The sequence below is a fragment of the Xyrauchen texanus genome, chromosome 24, assembly GCF_025860055.1.
Source record: "Xyrauchen texanus isolate HMW12.3.18 chromosome 24, RBS_HiC_50CHRs, whole genome shotgun sequence".
NCBI lineage: Eukaryota > Metazoa > Chordata > Actinopteri > Cypriniformes > Catostomidae > Xyrauchen > Xyrauchen texanus.
The window spans coordinates 3634825-3654757 of NC_068299.1; the positions used below are offsets into that span (position 1 = coordinate 3634825).

At 37.9% G+C, this 19933-nt stretch overlaps 1 pseudogene; it reads left to right on the top strand.

Annotated features, from left to right (window-relative positions):
• The first annotated feature begins 5396 nt into the window (after positions 1–5396).
• LOC127617548 (acyl-coenzyme A oxidase-like protein) overlaps positions 5397–19933 on the top strand; it is a 71852-nt pseudogene continuing 57315 nt past the window's right edge.

Genomic DNA, 19933 nt, shown 5'->3' on the forward strand with positions numbered 1-19933 from the left:
ATGTAAAACTTCCAGTGTAAAACTACCAATGTAAAACTTCCAGTGTAAAACTACCAATGTAAAACTACCAGTGTAAAACTACCAGTGTAAAACTACCAATGTAAAACTTCCAGTGTAAAACTACCAATGTAAAACTACCAGTGTAAAACTACCAATGTAAAACTTCCAGTGTAAAACTACCAATGTAAAACTTCCAGTGTAAAACTACCAATGTAAAACTACCAGTGTAAAACTACCAGTGTAAAACTTCCAGTGTGTGTGATATGACGGCGCAAATGCAGTTGTGTGCTTACGAACTCGTTCAATTACCCCCTTTGCCTGATTAAAACATGCAATCGAATAATCTGATTAAAATCACAAAAGCATAATTAATTGTTTAAAATGTTATATTTAAAAGTAATAGGTAATTTACAGATAATACAATCATAGGCTGAGTTGCAAAATTACCTCATGCAGACAATCCAAAATGTCTTTCCTCTTCCATGCACATGGAGAAAATATGGTACAATACTGTTAAATAACATGTGTAACACTTTTGCGAATCACCACTCATTTTGAAGTGACCAAATCCTCCCATAATGCATTGTGAAAACCATTAACTTACTGCTATTACATGAAAACGGCATTTTGCTTTTAAATTTCCATGTAAATTTACAGGAATGTTTTACAGTGTACAGTCCAGAGGAGCGGTCTTGTGTCTCCCATGATGACATCTTGGACCCATCCCTCCTCACAGAGTTCCACCAAGCTCATCCAGATTGTCCAGCACCTCGTCCACGGGTGTCAAGGTGTATGGGCCTTAGGAGATGCCGTGGGGGGACTCTGTCATGCTCTCCCCAGTCTCGCACCGAAGTACATTAACCAGAAGCACCTCCCCAGACTTCTAACTACACACATCTGCTCCCCATTCCTCTCCATCAAAGTTCCTGAGTTTTCTCAATTCTTTGTCAAGTTTTGGCATTGCTGTTTTTGATCACCTTCTTCCAAGTTACATCTTATCATATATATAGTTTCTTCTGGTTTTATTTGTACTGTTTCTCAGTTAATATTTTGTATCCCTGGATCGTTTGTTTTTCTCTTTTAATTAAACTCCTGCATTTGGGATCGTCACTCTGTTTCCTCCACATCCTGACACCTATGTTGATAATAAAAGTGAAGGTCTCACAACCTTTGAAACAACTGTAGTTTCACTGTGGAAAACGTTTTAACCTAAAATGCGCCACCATATGGATGGATGGATGGATGGATGTATGGATGGATTTTGCTTTATAAAGACAAAATCCATCCATACAATCATGAGATTTATCCCGATTACCTCATTCTTTTGACATCCATAGTTTTTTTTGACTATTTAGGGGCACTTGGCAAAAAGAGTTTGAAAACCATTGTTATAACTGTTATGGGATCATGCTGACCTGTGTTATGAGGCCAATAAATTATTTGTGTCTATTTGTGTCTGCTTAGGCGCCGGGCTGTGCCATTCATAAGCGGAGGAGGGGTAATGTAACCTTGATAGGAGAAAATGAAAACTTGAAGCCACATCTTTAATGAAAAGACGCCATTATTGATTTGTAATATGAATATTATAATTTTATAGCAATGAACAGTCATATGATATAGTTGTATGGCCAGGTAATTAAACATTTTATAATTTTTCTTTCAACACAAACCCGTACAAGTGTTATCTTATTGAGCATTCCAATTCTTCATAACCAGTCACACACAAAAGATTGGCAACCTCTCACATGCTTCTCTGTAATTTACTGCCGTTTTTGGTGGAGATGCACAAAGCCGTGGATAAATCCACAGTTACTCCGTTGCACTTTGGCAAAGTTTTCTGAAAATATACTCACAGATGTCTTACTTTATTTCAAACTATAATGTTCCACACACAATCCTGTACCAAAAGTCTACATTTATTATATTTGCTTGATTTCAACAAAACTTCATTATAAATTATTAATTTAATATTTAAAATGTACTTTAAACGCATGTATATCTCATAAAACGTGTCAAATCTAATTTATACATAACTTGTTTATTATATAAACCTACATTTTTTATAAAAGTAATCTTTTCCAAACTTTTATAGCTCAGCACGACTGGATCTGAAGGGGAACGGGTAACCAGGAACCTGGCCTCTTCAACATGGTTCCCCGAGATGGTAAGATTGAAGGAAACAGTGATGTGAGAGATTGGAGTAAGTGCGGTACCACACTGGGTGTTGGCAGATATAGGTGTCTGTGGAGCGGAGGGGGGCGGGGCCGGGCTAGAATGTCGCACGCCCGGTCCCCGATCGGCCTGATGGGGCGTGCGAGGGATAAAGGCGGCCGGTGACGATGGTTCGAGAGAGAGAGAGAATTACGGGCATGTCCGTCGTGTGTGTTTATGTTTGTGGGTTTTGGTTTTGAGTTTAATTAAATATTATTTATATTGACAAGCAGGTTCTCGCCTCCTCGTTGCCCATCTTAACCCCCTTACATTGGTGCCAAAAACCCGGCAAGGAGGAGGGATGCCCGTCGCAGAGTCCTCTACACTACCGTCCACCCAGGGGAGCGCCGCTACCATCTGCCAGGTGACTGAGTAGCCCGACCGCATGGACGCGGGGAACGGCCGCCGCCCACGGGGCGAGTGGGAACTGGATTCCCCGACCTCCTGGAGCGATGGAGCCACTGCCAGGGGCAGAGGAGTGCCCTGCCGTCTCCCAGAAACGCAGAGGGGTCAAGGTTAGACCGCCGTCCGCGAGGGGAGGAGGGAAGTAACTCCCTGATCGCCTGGAGCGGTAGCCCCGCTGCCAGGGGCGGAGGAATGTCCCCAGGTGCTGCCAGAAAAGCGGAGGGGCGTCCTGTCCGCTGGGGGTCGGACATTTGACTCCGGTTCACCCGGAGAGGAGCGGCTGTCATCCACCGGAGAGTGTGGCGTAGTGTTCGAGGACCATGCGACGGTACATCAGAGAACCGGTGAGTGAGCTTCTTCTCTCTCTCCTCTCTCTCTCTCTGTCGCACCGTGTTGGCCTTTTCCCTCGCCTATTTTTTGTTGTTGTTGTTTTCCAGGTCGAGTAAGGCGGGGATGACCTGACGGGGCGCAAAGCACGCCCCTCCCCAGGGAAAGAGGGGGTGGGATGTAGGTCATGCCGGTGACACCCCGGCCTGAGGTAATGCCGGGAGGAGTGTGGAGTGGAGGGGGGCGGGGCAGGGCCAGGCTAGAATGTCACACACCCGGTCCCCGATCGGCCTGATGGGGCGCGCGAGGGATAAAGGCGGCCGGTGACGACGGTTAGAGAGAGAGAGAATTACGGGCATGTCCGTCATGTGTGTGTTTATGTTTGTGTGTTTTGGTTTTGAGTTTAATTCAATATTATTTATATTGACAAGCAGGTTCTCGCCTCCTCCTTGCCCATCTTAACCACCTTACAGTGCCTTAAGTGTGGTGACAGGGATGGACCATCTGGTGAGGAGTTCAGAGTCTATAAAAACATTTTGGCCCCAGAGTCTACCAAGGCAAGAATAGAATGTAACTCACCATTGATCTTAAGTCTTGATTTCAGAGGATTTCGCCAGGGTTGACGTTCTCACCAATAACCCCTCGTCTACTGGTGAGCATGGTCTTTTACAGGGCAGTTGACCACTCTATGACATGCCTCCCCACAGTACAAGCAAAGTCCGTTGTCCAGCCTTCTCTTTTACTCTTGATTGGATAGCCGAGCTCTCCTTACCTGCATGGGCTCCTCCATTGAGCTGGATTCAGGCATACATGGAGGCAGAATGGTGGAAACTCTGGTGGTAACCTCAGCATGTGTGTCTGTGTCTGTGCCTCAACATCAATCTATTATCCACCCGAATTGCCAGATCCACCACTCTGTCAAGACTCTTGGGTAAATCATGTGCGTAGATCTCATCCTTGATGGATTTGGAGTTTCCAATCACAGGAAACTGCCTAGATACAGAAATCTATAGAGTAATCAGAGACAGACATCTTATCTTGACGAAGTTCAGACAATTCTCTGGCAGCCTCTGTACCTGTGGCAGCATGGTCAAACACCTTGCGTAACTCCTCAGAGAAGGCCTGGAAGGAAGAGCAGCACGGCAGTGTCCTGTCCCATACTGCCATACCCCATTCACGAGCCCGTCTGGTGAGCAGGGAAACAACGAACGCTACCTTTGACTCCTCTTTGACAACCTTTGACAAGGTCTTGGGCTCACCAGAATATGGTACAGGTAAGTTGAGACAGGGCTCGTGCAGCCTAGTAGGAGCTGTGATGGTGGGTAGTACAGCAACTGGGACGGCGGTAGTGGTAGAAGCCATGGGTGGGGGACCGGCATTGGTGAGATGCACAGATGTTGAAGGCGTGATGTGATCTCGGCTATCCGCTCCAGCATTTCCTCAAGAGCATGACTGGTATGATTTAATTGAATCTGCTGATGACCTAGGATTGCTCCCTACTGAATAATGGCCTCCTGGAATTAACACCTCTCTGCTGGGTCCATTGTTAGCTGGTTTGTAAAGTCAGGAATGGATTCAGAAAGACCCAAGGATGCAGAGGGTAAAGTTCAAATGTTTAATAAAAAAATAAAAATAAATAAAAGTAATCCACAAGCAAAAAATAGTCAAGAGGGTAGAAAAATAAAGTTAAAATGCTTTCCAACAGCAGAAAAAAAAAATCCAGTCCACGGATATGGCAAAGACGATTCTCAGTTTACAAAAAAAGAAAAGAAAAAAGAAAGAAAAGGCAAAAATCCAGGAGGCAGGAATATGGCGACTGATAACAGGTAGTCAATCCACCAAAAGGGAACAAAATCAATTGGAATCCACAGGAATAATACACTCACCGGTGATATTTCAGTGTCTGTATCTGCATTTTTTTAAATTGACTGTAATTGTTGTATAAGCAATATCACACTCGCAATCGTGCTATATGGCCCTACATCGGCACTGCTGTAATCCCAGCAGTGCTGATGGAGGCTATATCGCACTCTTGCTCGTGTGATATTGCTTTAATATGTATATAAAATTCTAGTCCATTCTAGTTTGAGCAAATATTGAACTTGTTTTTTATATTTATTTATTTTTTCTTGAAATATACATTAAATATACTGTTAAATTCGTATTTTCAAAAGTTTTGATTCACTACAATTTCAAATAAACTACACCTATCTGTATTATTTACATATAACCGCTTACTGTAATATATACAAATATTTTCCCTGATATTAATTTATTTTATTTTCGATCTTCCTAGTTGATGTGAATATTTTATGTAAGTTATGGCAATAAATATAAAGAGTTTTTTTTTTTTTTTCATAAATACAAAAAGTGTGGAGTTGCCACGCAACACGATGACATCATCTAATCGCGGAAGTCGAATACAGTTAAGTGAACACACAGTGAAGTCAGTCATGTTGTGTTCATCCATGGATCAAATACAATCCACGAGCAGCCTGGCCAGATATCTGGATGGAGAATTCTGGGAGATTAAAGATGCCTTTCGGGAAGAGATTTCAAAGCGTGAACTGTTTCAGTCCAGCAGGTAGGAAAACAAGTGTTTTCTTAAAACAAATGACAGGAAGACTGCTAAGTTAAACAGAATTAAATATATAACAATCTCTTAGCAACTAGACACTTGATGGAGGCATTGCACTGTTTGTTGCGATTTTTAAAAGATTTAAATTCCTGTGACTTTACATTTGTATCAAAAAGAGTTTGTTTTCCCCTCATGCAGTTATGAACTGACTCTGGATCAGAATAGAGACCTGACTGCAGAAAGACTGTATTAGGCCTACATCATCAAACTACCACTGATGAGGAAACACCTCATAAATCAGGTACAGAGAAGAATGTGCACGCTACATATCGTCTCTTATACAAGTCTTAGTGGTACCAAGGTATCAGATGGTAATTTGATAGTCCTTTGAACTATACTGAATGACTACCGTGTTCAAAGACAATTGTATTTGCATGACACTCTGAGATAGATCGAAGCATTTGGTATTGCAATATCTAAAAAAAAATGAATGGTACATTTTCGTTACCTATTTTCACTTCACATCTTACGATATATTTGTATTATGTGTTATTGTAATACCATGGTTCATGTAAAAAAAATGTTTTACCATGGTACCATATCCCTAAAACATGGGATTGCCATGGTAGAAACATGGTATTACCATGATACTACTTGTAAAAACATGGTATTGGCATGGTATAAACACGGTATTACCATGATAATACTTGTAAAAACATGGTATTGGCATGGTATAAACATAGTATTGCCATGGTACTACTTGTAAAAATGTGGTATTTCGATTGCACTACTTGTATAAACATAGTATTGCCATGGTATTACTTGTAAAAACATGGTATTGGCATGGTATAAACACGGTATTACCATGATACTACTTGTAAAAACATGGTATTGCCATGGTATAAACATAGTATTACCATGGTACTACTTGTAAAAACATGGTATTGCATGGTATTACTTGTAAAAACACAGTATTTCCATGGTATAAACATAGTATTGCCATGGTATTACTTGTAAAAACATGGTATTGGCATGGTATAAACACGGTATTACCATGATACTACTTGTAAAAACACGGTATTTCCATGGTATAAACATAGTATTGCCATGGTATTACTTGTAAAAACACGGTATTTCCATGGTATAAACATAGTATTGCCATGGTATTACTTGTAAAAACATGGTATTGCATGGTATAAACACGGTATTACCATGATACTACTTGTAAAAACATGGTATTGCATGGTATAAACACGGTATTACCATGGTACTACTTGTAAAGTCATGGTATTGGCATGGTATAAACACGGTATTACCATGATACTACTTGTAAAATCATGGTATTGGCATGGTATAAACACGGTATTACCATGATACTACTTGTAAAATCATGGTATTGCATGGTATAAACACGGTATTACCATGATACTACTTGTAAAAACATGGTATTGCATGGTATAAACACGGTATTACCATGATACTACTTGTAAAAACATGGTATTGCATGGTATAAACACGGTATTACCATGATACTACTTGTAAAAACATGGTATTGCATGGTATAAACACGGTATTACCATGATACTACTTGTAAAAACATGGTATTGCCATGGTATTACTTGTAAAAATGGTATTGCAATGGTATCATGTCCAAAAACATTGTACTTGAATTACTTTTATTACCAAAAACACTATGTTACCATGGTAACATGGGTGGCTCACAGGGTAGCACTGTCACCTAACAGCAAGAAGGTCACAGGTCCCGGCTCAGCCTCAGCCTTTTCTCTGAGGAGTTTGCATGTTCTCCCATATTCACGTGGGTTTCCTTCGGGTGTTCCGGTTTCTCCCACAGTCCAAGACATGTAGGTCAAGTGAATTTGAGACTCTTAATTGCTCGTAGGTGTGAGTGTGAATGTGTTTGTCTGTGTGTGATATCCCTGTGGTGGACTCGCCACCTGTCCTGTGTATTGCCACACTTATGACCCGAGACAACTGGGATAGGCTCCAGTGCTAGGATAAGTGGCCATAGAAAAGGGATGGATGAATGGACCATGGTAACATAGTATTGCCATGGTACCTGTAAAACATGGTAGTACATTGGTACTTTTTGATAGTGTAATACCTTGTAGTACTATGGTTCAGATGCATGGTACCATGGTACTTATTGGTGCTTTTTAATGCAATATGCACTTAAAAGTCTCTTTGTATGCCTTTTGTTAAATTTAGCTTAAAGAAAAACAAAAAGGCTTTATAGCCAAGAGCCTGGGGATCACCGAACTCATCTGCACAGCGGACATGGCCACAGGAGTCAAGGTTATTATTTTCTACTATATTCTAGCATCTTTCCTTGCTTTTGGTTTCTATTATAACGGAATATGGAACTGCTCTGAAGTTAATTTGCATGTTGCATGCATGAGACTACACATTTGCATTTATTCCAAATGATAGGTGTTCATTTGAATAGTCCTTCCTGTAACCCTCAGCTCGGTGTTGTGTGTGGACTATATGGAGGTGCTGTCACTAATCTTGGGAGCCCAGAACAGAAGGTGAAATGGTATCAGCCGGTTTCAGTAAGTGCTTTACATGGACACACTTCAAATGCATGCATACTCTACATCTCTATGCATAATAATGTTTGCATATAAAAAAGTCCTACTCATTATTGATGCTGTGTACATGTTTACTGTTTGCTTATTGCAAATAATTCAACAAATATTGATTTAAAGATGCGCTACGTAACATTATACACTCTAAAATGTTTTACCCCCAAAGAAATAATTTGAACATTTGATAAATATCTTCAATGAGAAGATGAAGACTCATAGTCTTAGACTACAGTCGCATCGGCCAGCTAAACATAAACAAAAAATTGTGGATGCCTTGATTTATCTTCTGTATGACTCTATGTTAAATTGCAGGAGTTGCAGTTTACAGGCATGTTTGCAATGACTGAGAAAGGGCATGGTAGCAATGTACGGGGCATTCTTACCGAGGCCCGATATGATCAATCCACTCAGGTAATTTACCTTAAAGTCTACTTTACATCTGCATTCCCCTCTACAAGTGAAGGGATTGCTATACTAAATATGATTTCAATACAATTTTATTGAATTCTATCATCATTTACTCACCGGCATGTCATTTCAAACCCATATGCCTTTCTCTCGTTCTTCTGTGGAATACAAAAATGTACATTTTAAAGTATGTTCTCGCTGCTCTTTTCCATGCAGTGAAAGCATATAGTGACTAGGGGCTGTGAAGCTCCAAAAAGGACCATAAAAGAACATTAAAAGTAGTCCATTCGACTACTGTGCACTATATAGCCAATGACGTTTGTGCAACAGTTTCTGCATATGTGGTAATGTAGTCTTAGGTGTAGTGCAGTAGTTAATGAATGTATCATAAATGCGGCAGATTTGAAAGTATGGGAGATTTTCAGATTCACACAAAGCTATTGTACGGTTTCAGATGACTTGAAATAAAGCGCACAGGTCTCAAGAAGTACTCTAATGGTGCTATTATATGCCTTTGGGAGCTTGACGGTATACATCGTCTTTTTGTTGTATTGAAAATAGAAGCATGGACATTCGACAAAATTTTACATTAGTTATCCAGAGTAGAATAAAAGCCATACGGATTGCAAATTACATGAGTAAATAGTGACAGAATTAACATTTTTGGTTGAACTGTTCCTTTGATTTAAGGACTGATTAAAATGATCTAATTTCTTGTGCTAGTCTCAAATCATTGCTCACAGTACAGTATACTCTTAAAGAGCAACTATTATGGTTTTCAAATATTAACGTTCATGTAGTGTGTGTTATATAGCTGTTTGTGAATGTAAAAAAGTCTGCAAAGTTTCAAAAATCAAAGTGCACGACAAATTGACTCCTAAAAGAAAGAACCGATTCTGAACACCTGAAACGAGTCAATAGTTATTCCAGACTTACTTCCTGTACTAACCCATGTAATTTGGTAACAAAAAACCCACCTCTGGTCTTCATTGGCTACTCGTGAACAGCTTTGACCCGCCCTCAAACACTACACTAAGCGGTTGACCAATCACAACAGACTGGGACATCTGACCAATCAGAGCAGAGTATGCTCTCTGAAAGGCGGAGTGTAGAATGAATGCTTTAGAACGGATCATCGAACGAGTCGTTTTGACACTGGGTAAAAAAGGTGATGCTGCAATTTAAATTCTGAGTAAATGAAAGTGTTTTTTGACCTTGGATGCATGTAAATCTATTGTATGAGACCTTTAAAACTAAATTAGGCATGTTTAAAAACCATAATAGGTGCTCTTTAAAATACTTGAAACAGACACAGTTTTAAGCCTTTTTAAATGTTGAATTCTTTCAAAGGAGTTTATTATCCACACACCTTCAGAAGATGCCCAGAAAATGTACATTGGGAATGCATTGAAAGGAAACTATGCTTCTGTAGTTGCTCAACTTTATATAAATGGATAATCTCATGGTAAGACTTGAATTATTGTGTCCATTATCATTATTTTCATCAAAACCTTACATTTAGTTGCTGTGTTTGGCCATCATGTCTGTCATGTTCTAAACACCCTCATTTGTACTGAAAAAGCTATTTTTATAGACGCATACAGACTGATTTTTACATAAAATATGAAAGTGTTACTGTAATAGTAATCGAAGTACAGTGACTCACTTTTATTAATTCTGTCCTTGTTACTTAAGTCATCATTAACATACTTCTACATTTCCACCTATCCCAGGTCCCCACTGTTTTATTGTACCAATCCGAGATCAGAATGGAGTCATGTGTCCTGGAGTGACAGCGACTGACATGAAGCACAAGGAAGGTACTGTAACATCCCAGTTTTTACAACACAGCCCATCTGAAGTTACTGATTTTCTAAATCTCACTGTTATAATTGATGCGTCTTTTTACGTAGGTCTGCACGGGGTTGACAACGGCATTTTGATATTTGATCATGTACAGATACCATGAGAAAATCTGCTCAGAAAGTAAGTGCTAACAATTGGGCATTATGAAAACTGCACATTTATTATTGTACCATTATGCCCCACAGACTTTTGTAAGTGCTTGTGGTCTATGCTTATTTTAGGTGACCTTACAGAACAAAACAAAACCCAATTTTAGGGTTATCTTAGGGGTATCCCTAATGTTAACTCTAACCCGACCATAAATATTTGCATATAGATACACAGACACTGGGGTACAGGTGACAAAAGTAGATATGCTAGACTTTAGTACAGACATTAGCATTAGTTATCTCATGAAATATACAGTATTGTGTGCTATATAATAATGTAAGTTGAATAAAAAAGAATAAACTGTTCAATAATCGGAGTAGAAAGGGATGATAATAATATCTGCAATATGAAGTAAATAGTCAAATTAGAAAAAGCTAAGAAATAGTGGAAAGTTTTATTTATTGTGATCCGCTTGGGGTTTGTGATGGAACTGCAGGAAAAATGTGTTGACACTGACAACAAACCCTGGAGTCACGAGTTTGAATCCAGGGTGTGCGGAGTGACTCCTGCCAGGTCTCCTAAGCAACCAAATTGGCCCGGTTGCTAGGGAGGGTAGACTCACATAGGATAACCTCCTCGTGGTCATGATTAGTGGTTCTCGCTCTCAATGGGGCGTGTGGTGTGTTGTGAGTTCATCACGGAGAGTATCATGAGCCTCCACATGCTCTGAGTCTCCGCGGTGTCATGCACAACGAGTCACATGATAAGATGCGCGGATTGATGGTCTCAGAAGCGGAGGCAACTGGTCCTCCGCCACTCGGATTGAGGTGAGTAACCGCGCCACCACGAGGACCGACTAAGTAGTGGGAATTGAGCATTCCAAATTTGGGGAGGAAAAAGGGGATACAACAAATAAATAAATAAATAAATGTACAAAGTGTAAAATGCAAATTAAAAAATTCCTTTATGAAATTTATGTAAATGTCAAATTTCTTCAAGAAAATGTAAAATTTTAAAGTCAAATTTCTTTTTGTAGAAGTAAATAAAAAATGTATTTAAGAAATAAATGTAAGTTAATCTAAAAAATTTTTTTTTTTGGAGAAATAAATGTAGGAATTAAATGTAAAATGTAAATTTTTAAATGTATTTTTTTAAGAAATAAATGTAGGAAGTAAAAAATTAATACAATTATTTAATAATTTTAATAAGTAAATTTAAAATGTAAATGTAAAACTTCCTTTATTAAATAAATGTATAAGTAATTGTAAATGTAAAATGTATATATATAAAGTTTATATTTATATATATATATACAATTTTATTTTTAAAGAAATAAATGTAATAATAATAATAATAATAATATAAAACTCCAATTCTGCATTAAAAAAATAGTCATTATTAATATTGATTATACTGTATATATTGAAAGTTCACCCTTTATTTTTTACGGGGGGTACTTTAAGTAATTAATTTAGGTTTGGACACCTGCACTATGTTGTAATTCATTCTGAAGCACTTAGCACTGTAAATGTCATCTAAAGTTATCAGGACACAACTTGTAAAACATGCAGGATGTGTACAATATATTTAATGTATAACCGTATATAATTGTTCTAAATGAAAGTACAGTAGGAGGCTGCATGTATCTTATTAACTGACTGGTGGTCATTGTGTGTGTGTGTATGTGTGTGTGTTGTGCAGGTTTGGTTCTGTATCAGCAGATGGTGTGTACTCGTCTCCTATCATCAGCAGAAGCAGTCGTTTCAATGCAATGCTCGCTGCACTGACACCCACCCGGTTGGGTCTCACCGTACAGGCAATGGCTGCAATGAAGGTCAGGAAACTCTTACACTCATCTGCCTCTACTCATATTCAAACACACATGTACTTGATCAATCCAGATTTGTCTCAGTAATTAGTGTTATGAATCTGTAAACACAAATGGAAAGTATCAGACAGGATTAAACAATAGTGGAAGTTGTTCAGATTGCGTTTATAACCTTGATCACTAAACTACTAATCATCCCAGAAGTCTTAGCAGCACTTATACAAATTACAGATTTACAAATGACTGCAGCTAAGCGATGATACACCATACACACACAAGCCCGCATACAAGACAGCTGCTCTCCAGACCGACATACGTAGTTTGTTGGTGTTTTACTGTGGATTAAACAAATAGTCAAGGTCAGAAAACTGGCATAAAGACTAATGGCAACTTTCCCGATATTGAAGGAATATTCCGGGTTCAATACAAGTTAAGCTCAATTGACAGCATTTGTGGCATAATGTTGATTACCAAAAAAATTTATTTTAACAAAGCAACGAAGTTGAAAAATTCGTAAATTGTTGTAAACTCTATTGTACACTGTATTATTTGAACTATATCATTTAAAATCTTAATTTTCGCGGTGGACTACTAAATTACCGAGATTAATGGGTTTACAGAGTTGCGACGTCATGGCAACGAAGTTGAAAAATTTGTAAATTGTTGTAAACTCTATTGTACACTGTATTATTTGAACTGTATCATTTAAAATCTTAATTTTCGCGGTGGACTACTAAATTACCGAGATTAATGGGTTTACAGAGTTGCGACGTCATGGCAACGAAGTTGAAAAATGTGTAAGTTGTTGTAAACTCTTCTTTTTCCAGCCTGATCTCATGAAATTTACGTGACCATGGCAAAATTTTTGCAAGCCAAAATTACATTCTGTATTACACGTTTGGCTGCAGTTTCCCAGTGAAATATCCAGCGGGGGGGCGCCAAAAGCGACTGAAATGATAGGTGAATGTTTGATGGAGGTTTTAATGAGTAAAACGTGCCTCCCTAACCTAAAACTTTAGTCTAAACCATATCGATAGTGTCCAAAAAGAACGAAATAAAAAAGCAAATTTTCACACTTGAATAAGTGTATAAATGTAGGTGGGTCTGTAATACAAGCGTTAAAATTGATCGTTTTTTCAATAATGCGTTCGAATAAAAGTGTTTCGATATCATAACATTCCAGTGAGTAACAGAGTGAAAAATAAGTGTTTGTAAAGTCATAATCAGCTGTTGTACTCGTGATTTGTGTGAAAGTAAATAAAATGCACAGTTGATGTAGCGCCTCTAATGTTCATTTCACCAGAGAACGGCAGAACACGGCATGTAAAAGTATATATAGTTACTTTCACTTAATTAGGTTAAAAACATTAAAAAAATTACATTAAGTCAGATGTAGAATACAATTTTTACATTGTATGAAATTGACCAAATTTGTACAAGAACCTGGATTTTAAATGGCTAAAAAAATCAAATCATCAAACTGAAGTATTGTTCGGACATTTTATTCAATGTATAAAAGGGAGTGGACAATTACTTAATTAAAACCTCTAAATATGAACAACTGATGAGCGATAACAGACAATTTCACTGCTTTTAACATTATCTGTTGGGCTAACCTTCCCTCAGATTCATCCTTTGGGGTTGAAGCAATGTGCAATGGGACATGCATACTGTATAAATATGATTTTATTTTAGAATAGACCTTTCAATAGAAAATGTCAAGATTTTCGAGTCGAGTCGATTTCTTTAAAACCAGGAATCAGAATTGGAGTAGATTTCAAATTTTCTGGAATCGAACAGCTTCATCATGGCCACAAGAGGGAGGCATGCACTTATTACTCAAGCACAGAAGCATTTTCATAGTTCAGACCTCTATCAGGAGTTCAGTTTGCCTTCACGTTCATCTCTTCTTACATTTGGGGCTCATCATAGCAGTACGCTACAGTCACAGGTATGAAAAGAAAAATTGGATGTTTTGCTCAGGTTTTACCTTATGTTCATTAAAACAGAAATCCTGTAAGATGTGGGGACTATACAATATTCTGGGTTTATAACAATTTAAGATCAATTGACAGTATTTGTGATATAATGCTGATTACCACAAAAAACATATATATATATATATATATATGTATTTTGATTCATCCCTCGTTATTTAAAAAAAAAAGCCAAATAGGTTACAGTGAGGCACTTACAATGGAAGTGAATGGGGCCAATCTTTGGAGGATTTAAAGGCAAAAATATGCTTATAATTTTAAATAAATTCAAATGTAATTAAATATATACATTTATTTATAAAGCTTACAATTTTAAATAAGGTCCTGGATTAAATATTATTTTAAAACTTGTGTATTTGAGCTGTAAAGTTGTTTAAATGATCATTTTAATGGTCGTTTTAGGGTTACAGCATAATGTCGTCATCGCCCCATCACACTAAAATCATGCTAACACACATATGTGTCACCAGGGGTGCCCACACTTTTTTGTGTGATGATCTACTTTTAAATGACCAACTCAATAAGATCTACCAACTAAAAAAACACAGTTTCATTTAAAATTAGAAAATGCTTGTTGGGACTACTGCATGTATCCCTACATGGAATTCATCTTCTAATTAATAAAAAAATATATAATAATGTTCAATGTTGATATCATTCAGTTTTAAAACTAAACCCAAAACACCTATACTGCCCTACAAAGGCAAAACGGCGTAACATCATGTTTGGTCAAAAATGAGTTAATGTCATTTTTGGGGTATTCAAGACCTCCTTTATCATGTGAATAAATATCGTGAGTCAATTTGATTGTTTTAACGAGAAATTAAAGGGCTATGACAACCGTAACATCCAAAACCATACGAGAAACCACAGCAGAACGCCGTAACACTTGTTACGGCTCTTAGCCTTTGTTCCGGCACGCTTAAGTTGAGTTAAGGTGTTCTGACTTTGTTTCGCCTGGCATCAAGAGAGATGTTACGGTGCCGCTGTGATGTTACTGTACTCTGGCTTTGTCATACTGTCAAAGATTACCGCTCTTTTATTGTCACCAAACCGCGTAACATACACACGACACATCTTTGAAATAAAGGGAGTAGACTGCCGACTGCTTGTTTGTATTATTACTCTGTGATAGCGATGTGATAGGGCGATGGTTCAGATCTGTCAATGTCAGTGACAGCCCGGAGCTAGCTAAATTTAATCTGTGTCACGTAAATTAGCGCTAACGTTGACGCTGACACTCGCCTCACATCAGATGCTGAAAACCAAATATTAAATACAGAGGCATCCTACCTTTCCATGCAATCCGATATAATCCATAGAAGATATAATCCATAGCAATGCACGTCATCTGCTGTATCCACATCAATCCATACGTGTTTGAGCCATATTTCCTTCTTGCAGGTGTTCACGTCAGATTTTACAGCTGGTTATCGCTAATGTCCGTACAAAGTAGGCTAACCTAAATAGTAAAAGTAATTCCAACTTTTTTCGGTATACTCTGTCTATATTATCTCAGAATTAAAAAGTAGTAATCCAAGTCGAGTTCGCTGACTGAGCATCTTGAGCAGTTTGGTGGCCCTTAACCCTAACCCTTTAACTGTCACCCCTCCCCTTTTTTCGCATAGACATGAAAATCACTATCCAAACTTAAATGGTTGTATTTCAAGAATGCTTTGTCATATATACCTATGGACAAGTTGTGTTCCAAATTTTAGGTTGATATCTCAAAAAATTAGCTTTCAGTAAGATTTTATTTGGGCGCAGTAAAAAACTTGGAATGAGCAGTCTCTAATCTCTAATGTATTGGTCCAATGTTTAATTAATTATTACTCTATGTCTTGCATTTAAATACATATACCTTTGTATTCAATTATAATTAAATTATCTTTATTCATACTGTACATACTGTACTGCAAAGTAACTTATCTGTTATACTGTTTAACTGTGTTAGTGTTGCCGCACTAAGGAACAACCAAAGGTCTTCTATATAATTTAAAACAAATACCATGATGACTAGACCTTGGTTAGGTGTTCTTATAATGGATGTAAGTATGGTGAACAGCAAGTAAATATTGATTATATGTCAGTTACGGCCTTTTGCCTTTGCATGACTCCTGATTTTTGGCACATGATACAAAGGCAGAGTACAGTAACTGCCAAACAAGGGTCAAAGGTCAATTTTGAGCTCAAGATTTTTTGCATACAAACATTTCTTCAGTATAGCAACTAGTTGTGAAATTTTGGGAGTCCTACCTATAATACTTTTGTCTGGACAAAACAGAAACTTTAAAGTCATTTTTCTCAGTTTCACACTCTAGTGAGTGAAGGTCTTTTGCTTTTGCAGGGCAGTACAGCACAATAGATTACAATAGCCAGGGCATTTACCTTATTCTGATGAAGAGTAAATATTGACCAGGCGAGGTTTTGTTTATTCGGTTGCCATGACAACTAAGTTTGCGCATACGCGCCTTTCCAAGGACTTCTGAGAACAGAGCGCGAATGGAATCAGACAATTTTGGCTAATCCGGGCAGTAGCATCGCAATTTCGCTTATGCGCAAACCTAGTTGTCATGGCAACTGAATAAACAAAACCTCACCTGGTCAATATTTACTCGTCAAGTGCAAGTCAGACAGAAACTAAAAGAAGGAAAGACATTATATTTATTTTTATTCAAATTTAACGAAAGTACATTACATTTTTGTGCGATCTACCAGCATTGCCTTTGCGATCCACTGTTAGATCGCGATCAACGTATTGGGCAGCTTTATACTTTTGAAACAGTGAGTATTGTAACGTTTACAGATTGGCCTCATTCACTTCCATTTTAAGTGTCTCACTGTAATCGATTTTTGCCTCTTTTTTTGTTTTTAAGAAAAGTAGTGATCTGTTGAAATTAATGTTTGTGGTAATCAACATTATGCCTCAAATGCTGACGATTGAGCTTGACTTGTATTGAACCTGAATGGAATATTAGTTTAATAAACATACTAAAGGATGATTTTATGAACATTTACAGATGTGGAAAGGTCAGGGTTAGATTTATGGGATTGAAAATATCATCAGGTAACCATTATTTGGTCATAGTTTGGAGACAATATGTTTTTATTTTATTTTTGTGACAGATTCAAAATATTGTGTGTCATCACATTAAAACCGTTCTCTGTAATCATTTATCAGAATTTTATAGCCGCACTACTTCAAACATACAAATTGACATAAAAACTGTGTATATAAGTTGCAAAAGCTATTTATGTGGTCATGGGGAGACTGAATAAACAAACTCAAGAAATGAGTTGAAAACAAACATGAGAGCGTTGTGATGTGTGGAGTGACTCCTCACCACAGAGAACATCCCGTTCAGAGGGAGACTCACAGCCGCTCCTACTCTGCTGCTCTCTGTCTTCCTCACATGTGGCTTTCTGTGTGTGTGTGTGTGTGTGTGTGTGTGTGTGTGTGTGTGTGCGCGTGTGTGCCATGTGTATGCGTGGGTGGCTGCAGGGTTGTTTCTGAAGATGGCATCCCCAAAGTGCAGAAAATAAAGTTAGAAAGGAAATGTTTGCTTTCTATAGTTGCAGGTTTTCCATTTGCAAAACACCTCTGTGCACCCACACACACTTTTCTGAGAAACAAAGAGCCATGACTTTGGTACCAAAACATGTATGAGCATTCAGGCCCCAGCAGGTGTGATGGAGAAACCACACTTACTCATGCAGTTATCAGGTTATAAGCGTTCACCTCCACCACACCTCCTCTGGGGTTGAGTTTATCTTGTTACAAAAACACCACAAAACCCTTTTAATTGAGACTATTGAAAGGAAGGGTTTTAGATAAAATTGAAGACTCGACAATTAAACATTCAGTAGACAAAGTTGCAAAGTAGTCATTTGTTTGCATGTGTTTATTGGTCAGTTGTAATGTTGGGGAAAAGTTGACTGATATATATATATATATACATTTGTAAATTGACAGCTCTAGAGATTGATACCCAAGCTCTAGTCTAGGTCAATGTACACATCTCCAAAAGCTACCTAAAATCAACCAAATCAAAACTGACGTTGGATACTTTTCTTAATGCACATTTCTTGTCTTATAGAGTGCAACAGTCTGGTTCCGGAAGTAAAAATCCCATAATATTTTTTTAATTATTAACAATAACTTTTAGACCTCTAAAGAAAACAGACCTACCGTGAGCTCAAAGGTTGTTTTATCGATGATAAATGTCTGTTAAAGCCTTCGATCGGCTTCATATCAACTTCACCAGGAATCCACTATTAAACACATTCATTTAAAATAAAAGTGAAGAACTACACTACCCGCAATCCTGAAGAGAAAGATCTACCAATCAGTGAATCACGGCGAACAAAGCGCACTAAAAGAGCTCTGCAGTGACCGCCCAGTCCCATGAATCACTGCGAACGATGCAATTGAGTCGGTCTCCCTACACTCAAACTACTTAGATTTTTGTATTTATCTGAATATTTTGTATTCAGTCCAATATACTTAAAATATGTTGTTTTTATTCTTAAATTCAACAACATTAAATAAATAGTTTTATATTTTTCTATTAACGAGGTTTGGAACATAACTTCAGGGGAAAAATGATGTTTCTGTAATCATTTATTCACTCTCATGTTGTTGTGTCTATGGATTTATTTACATTTACATTTATGCGTTTGGCAGATGCTTTTATCCAAAGAGATTTACAGAGCACTTATTACATGGACAATGTAAATCTCCGGGGGGAGCAACCTGGAGTTAAGTGACTTGCTCAAGGACACAATGGTTGTGGCTGTGGGGGTCAAACCGGCAACCTTCTGCTTACCAGTTCTGTGCTTTAGCCCACTACGCCACCACCACTCCGCTTGCATCATCTATGTTCTGTGGAAAATAAAAGGAGATGTTAGCCAGAATGTTAGGGACTGACAGCCTCATTCACCATTAGGGAATGGAATTTGAAGTCATTTATCGATTCCGGTTCCTTAATAGTTAAATTGGCGTAGTGGGCTTAAAGCACATAACTGGTAATCAGAAGGTTGCTGGTTCGATCCCCACAGTCACCACCATTGTGTCCTTGAGCAAGGCACTTAACTCCAGGTTGCTCCGGGGGGATTGTCCCTGTAATAAGTGCACTGTAAGTCGCTTTGGATAAAAGCGTCAGCCAAATGCATAAATGTAAATGAACAATTCCTTAATAAATCTTCTTTTTTTTTTTCTTCAATAGTAGTTAAGATGTTTTATTGATTTATTTGTTCTTAAATAATGCCACTAAGTGCAACAAAATACAATCTGCAACTTTAACTACACATTGTACTGTACACATTACACGACTCATAAAAAAAATTATGAAAGGAATGATTTGTAGTTCAGTAATTTTTTGATTCACTAAAAAGAGCTGGCTCATAAGATTCATTCATTTGGTTGGAAGAGCTGTATGTTTTGCAGTGTCGATTGAAAATAACTGAATCATGAGATTTGTACGTTCAGGAATCAGTCTACACTGTAGTGCTGTATGTTTTGCACTGTAATTTCAAAAGAACAGACTCATGAAAGAGTTATTCACATGGGAATCACACTAGAGTCATTTGTTAGAGAATCAGAATTCACTGGTCATAC